This window comes from Chrysochloris asiatica, unplaced genomic scaffold, assembly GCF_000296735.1.
Source record: "Chrysochloris asiatica unplaced genomic scaffold, ChrAsi1.0 scaffold00452, whole genome shotgun sequence".
NCBI classification, from domain to species: Eukaryota; Metazoa; Chordata; class Mammalia; order Afrosoricida; family Chrysochloridae; genus Chrysochloris; species Chrysochloris asiatica.
In genome coordinates, this window is record NW_006408970.1 from 1,057,759 (window position 1) to 1,063,839 (window position 6,081).

At 38.5% G+C, this 6,081-nt stretch overlaps 1 pseudogene; it reads right to left on the reverse strand.

Annotated features, from left to right (window-relative positions):
- Positions 1-2,973: 2,973 nt before the first annotated feature.
- Positions 2,974-3,541, reverse strand: LOC102817753 (annotated as a pseudogene).
- Positions 3,542-6,081: the final 2,540 nt, after the last annotated feature.

Genomic DNA, 6,081 nt, shown 5'->3' on the forward strand with positions numbered 1-6,081 from the left:
TATTCTAATAAGTCTATGAGATATCTAATATTCTAATAAGTCTATGAGATATCCAATATCTAATAAGTTATAGCACTAACAGACTAAAAGGGATGTCAAACTAAAGTGAGTCTGGGTTGGAGGTATTAATTTGAAAGCCATTATTATATGTTGTTGCTGTTGTTGTTAAGTGCTGTTGATGTTGGTACTGACACATAGCGACTCTGTATAGGGTTTCCAAGGTGCAGTTGGTAGGTTTGAACTGTGATTAGCAGTACCACACCAGAAAGATACTCAAAATCATAGGACCACGTAAGATCATCTAGAAAGAAGCGCATCTAGTATATAAAGAGAAATGAAGTCTTGATATATGCTATGTATGACATATACAAACCTTGAAACCACCATTCTGAACAAACTAAGTCACACACAAATGGTCAAAGATCCTATGATCCTACTTGTATGAAATAAACAAATACATAGAGACCAGAGGATATTCGTAGTTATCTAAGGAGAGTGGGAGAAGAAAGGGGAAGGTTTTGCTTATGGGTAGCGAGTTCTTGCGAATGGTGGTGGAATCATTTAAAAACTAGTAAGAAGGATGGTTGCACAACATGGTCAGTGTGATCAGTATCACTGAATTACACATGTAACAATTATTGAATTGGAAAGTGCTTTATTATATTTATTTTTACCAAAATAAGAAAATGTTGATTAAAGAGAGAGTGAGAGAGCTGTGGACTGAACCCTGAGGCACAGTAACATAGCGTTTCTCAGTCGCTACCACCCTAGTTCAAATCTCATCATCAACTATATTTCAGTAGCCTCCTAGGCAGCCTCCCTGGTTCCACACTTACCTGTTTTCCACATAGCAATCAGAGCAATCCTGTTATCACAAACTCAGATCACGCAACTCCTCCACTCAAAACAAACCATGGGAAACAACCTAAATCACCTGACAGATTGATACACACAACATGTAGTACAAGGGAATACAGTGGAATATTTTACAATCATAAAAAAGATACATGGATGAACTTTGAAAATATTGTAAAGTGAAAGAAACCATATTTGTTATATTATTCCTTGTCTTAGGCTGGGTTCTCGAAAGAAGCAAAACCAGTGAAGCTTCTCTATACAAGGGGGTTTCAAAATTTTCATGGAAAATCTCATCAACTTTTCCTTCTATTTTCCAATGAATTTTTATTATTGTTTAATAAACATGGACTCCTTTAGAGGAACAGCTTCTACACACAATCAGAACATACCTTTTTAAAATAGAATTTAGAAACCAAGAAGTTTTCTTTATGGAGTCTGCTACAAATGTTTCCTAGAAATCATAATTGAGCCATGAGATCCTAAAATATGGGAACATTGGTTTCAGGAAACATGCCTTCAGATTATAAAATCAAATGTTTATCAGCCAATTCAGAGAATTTGAGAATTGAGGCAGTTCTGTGTTCCCATATACTCATCGTGAGAAAGTCTAGATGTGATATATAAATAAACCCAACAAAATAGTGGCATGCTTAAAAGGGGGCCAAACAATTGATAAGTTGGCTAGGGAATGGTGAGGACCAGGACTAAGTAAACTACAGTGAAATGCATAGCTTCAGGTGGGATACTAGAGATTGTATTGACACAAAGTATGACTTTCCTCAATAACTCTAAGCGCAGTTCTGACTTTATCAGCCTGTAGTTTCCTAGGAACTGCTGGTGGGTTTGAACATACAGTCCAGTGCTTCATATAGACAATTCTACACCAGGCCTCAGTAGCTCTATGGGAGTGAATAGAGTGGGCTAACCAAAAATAATTTAAGGTTGATTGGACTGACCAATTTACTTTTATAGCCAATCTTTTTTTTTTTTTTTTTTTCCACTAAAAAGGATAGCAGGTCAACAATACTCACAAATAAGATTAAACGAAGATGGGCAGTTTGTTCTCATATACCTGAAAGGTATTTATTAATGGACCCAACGGACTTAACTGTATATCCTAGCTGGCAAATCTCAAGGTTAAATCATTGCTTTACTTCCTTCACCTCCTAATATTCAATTCGTGTTTTGATGTAGTTGTTAAGTGCCAGTGAGTGGGTTCAGACCCATAGGGACACTGTATAGGGTTTCCAAGGAGCAGCTGTAGGGCTTGAACCACCAACCTTATGGGTCAAACCAACTTTACAGTCCAGCACATTTACCCACAACACCTCACCAGGCCCCCGGGTGTAAATACCAAATCTAGGTGACTACAAAGTCAAGAAATGGAGATTGAACAAGCTTTCACCTTTTCTAATTCCATGGAGAGCAAGGCAAGTTTGTTTAGGTTGATAACTCATACTTGTTTCATTTGAAAGTTCGCTTGTAGTATTTCTTCTAAAAATGATGGCATTTAAATTTTTTCCTTTTCAAAACCTGCAGTTACATAAGTAGATGTAATACAAAAATGTGGACTCTAATTGACCCTCATTATTTTTCTGTAAATGATCATGACAAAAGGTTAGGACAGTCTCCTCATACCTTAACAAATGTCCAAGCAAAATCCAACTTATTTTTTTAAAGTTGGTCCGAATTTACCCCTGTTAAACTCTAAAAACAAAGAAAACAAAACAAACTCCAGCCACTTGAGGCTAACAGAACATTGCAACACCCCAATAAAACGGTAGGTTTTAGCATATTCAATAAAGTGTACAGAAAGTGCTGATTTCAATACTCTTTTTAAAGAATTTATTTTACACTTATTATACCACACAGTATGCCATTTTGAAACACTGACATATATCTCCCTAGTAAGATTCTTAAAGTAAAAACAAAAGCATTTACCTCATTAGAAACAAGATACATTATTCACTTACTGTCTTCAATCATTATTGCACTTTTTCTTCCATAATTGGACAATGCATTCATGAAACAATCTTCAGACAACTATTATTTTAACAAAGAACACTTTTAAGTAGACATGTCTGTTTATTAGGCATGAATTTTTACAAACATTACTTATATTAACAGTAATGGTGGAGCTGGAGACTGTTGCATCTTCTCCAAGTGGCCCTGGGAGAGCACCAATAGTACGATGAGCATCTCCCTGGGCTTGTGAACTGGCTGGGTGTTCCACTGGGTGTCCGGATTTCTTCTGATAGCTTTATGGAATGGATCAATGAGGAGAACCTCAAAAATGTTATGTGGAATCTTCATCAACCAGTACGACTCCTGGGCCCCACAGTGGCATCCAGCTCACTCCTCAGCCACAGACTGAAGGCTTCTAGCAAACATCAGCTGGTTAACACCATGATGGACAGACTTGCCATAGATTGCACCCTTAGGCACTGGGCATTTTCAGCCACCTCTGCGCATGCAAATAAGATAGATGACATAACTTTGTTTGACCTTGTATCTCAGTCTACACTCCTTATCTGGCCGGGTGGGACAGAGAGCCGTGTGCAGTGCAGAGAGCTGGTGGTACTGCCAACAGCGGCCCCACAAAAGAAAGCGTATCACATCGGAAAGTGCATCACATTGGACTGCTTCTTCCTCCATAGTCCTGGATGTTCTTGTAAACACCCATCTCGGCTTACCCTGATGTCTGCCGCCTGATAAGTCTCAATGAATTTTTTAAGCCGTCCATATGATAAGCACTGGACCATGAGGTCAGTTTGAACCACAAGTTCAGCAGTTCAAAGTCACCAACCACTCTTCAGAAACCCTATAAAGGGTCACTACGAATCGGAAACAACTCAACTGCACTTAACAACAAGAAGCGACTGATGAGTTTGAACCACCAACCTTGCAATTCAAACCAACTTTGCAGTCCAGTGCACTGACCCATATCGCCACACCAGGACTACATGTATATATATATTTGTTGTTGTTGTTGTTGTTAAGTGCCATTAATTCCGTTCCGACTCATAGTAACTCTGCAGAGATTTTACAAGGAACAGCAGGTGGGTTTGAACAACCAACATTATGGTTAGCAGTCCAGGACTACAAAAATATATATTGGAGTCCTGGTGTGACACTGTGGGCTAATGCGTCAGACTGCAAAGTCGTTTGAACTGCAAGTTCAGTGGTTCAAGCTCACCAGCTGCTCCTTGGAAACCTTATACAGGGACACTATGGGTCAGAATCGACTCGACGGCACTTAACAACAACAACAATATATATATATATATTGTTGTTGTTGTTAAGTGTTGTCGAGTCAGTGCTGACTCATTGTAAGCATGTATGTGTTTCCAAGGAGTCACTGCTGAGTTTGAACCACCAACCTTGTGTTTAGCAATCCAGTGCCACACCACACCAGATCTCTCTCTCTCCATATTTATAAATATACTGAGTCCTGGTGTGGTGCTGTGGGTTAATGTGCTGGACTGCAAAGTTAGTTTGAATCACAAGGTTGGCAGTTCATGTTCACCAGTTGCTCCTAGGAAACCCTGTACAAAGTCTCTACAGATCGGAACCGACTCGACAGCACTTAACAACAACTCTCTATATACCCACTACTCATCTGTATGTTTGTCGCATTGTGGTGGCTTGAATGTTGCTGTGATGCTGCAAATTGTGCCACCGGTATTTGGAATGCCAACAGGGTCACCATTGGTGGACAGGTTTCAGCTGAGCTTCCAGAATAAGATAGACTTGGAAGAAGGAAAAGCTAACTGTTTCCAAATTATTAGCCCCTGAAAACATTTTGTGTAGCAGTGAAACACTGTCAGATAGCACCAGAATATTGAATATTGAAATATGATTAGCCCCAGAATATTTAGATATAGTTCAGGAAGAAGAGCCCCTCAAGCTGGAAGGCACTCAAAAATACCACTGGGGAAGAGCTACCTCCTCAAAGCAGAGTTGATCGTGATAACAAGAATGGAGTAAATCTTTCAGTACATTCATTTGCTGATGGGGCAAAACTCAAGATGAGGAGAAACATCTGTAAACATCTGTTAAGAATCAGAAAATGGAATGTATGATGTATGAATCTAGGAAAATTGGAAATTGCCAAAAATTAAATAGAATGCTTTAACATTGATATCCTAGGCATTAGTGAGCTGAAATGGACTGGTATTGGCCATTTTGAATTTGACAATTACATGGTTTACTTTGCTGGGAACAACAAATTGAAAAGAAATGGTGTTGTTACATTCATCAACAAAAAAAACATTTCAACATTTATTTTGAATTATAAATGCTGCCTGTGATAGTATAATATCCATACACCTACAAGGAAGGCCAGTTAATACCACTATTATTCAAATTTTTGCACCAACCACAAAAGCCAGTGAACATGAAACTGAAGAATTCTACCAACTTCTTCAGTCTGAAATTGACTAAATATACAATCAAGATGCATTGATAATTACTGGTGACTGGAATGGATAGGTTGGAAACAAAGAGGAAGGGTCACTATTTGGAAAATTTGGCCTTGGTGATAGAAATGAGGCTGGAGACCACACGCTAGGATTTTGTAAGACCAATGACTTATACGTTGCAAATATCTTTTCTAAACAATGTAAAAGACGATTGTACACATGGACTTCATCAGATGGAATACACAGAAATCAAATTGACTACATCTGTGTAAAGCGATGGTGGAAAAGCTCCAAATCATCTGTCAAAACAGGGCAGGGACAGACTGTGGAACAGACATTCAATTGCTCATATGTGAGTTCAGGCTGAAACTAAAGAAAGTGAAAACAAGTCCATGAAAGCCAAAACGTGAGTTTGAACCCCCTAAATTTAGAGATCATCACAAGAACAGATTTGATGCATTCGACAATATTGATCAAAAAGCAGAAGGATCAAGCCTGGACTTGCAATACAAAATACTGAATGATACAGAAAGTGTCAAAAGAAGATGGAAAGAATAAATAGAGTCACTGGACCAAAAATAAATGGTTGATGTTCAACCCTTGCAAAAAGTAGAATGTGATCAAGGTGCACTGAAGGATTTGCCAAAGAACAAGTCTCAGGGAACTGATGGCACTCACTCATCTACGCCAAGAAATTTGGAAGACAGCTACCTGATCAACTGATTGCAAGAGATGCATGTTTGTGCTCATTCTGAAGAAAATTAACCTAATAGGATGCGAAACTCATCAGACAATATCATTA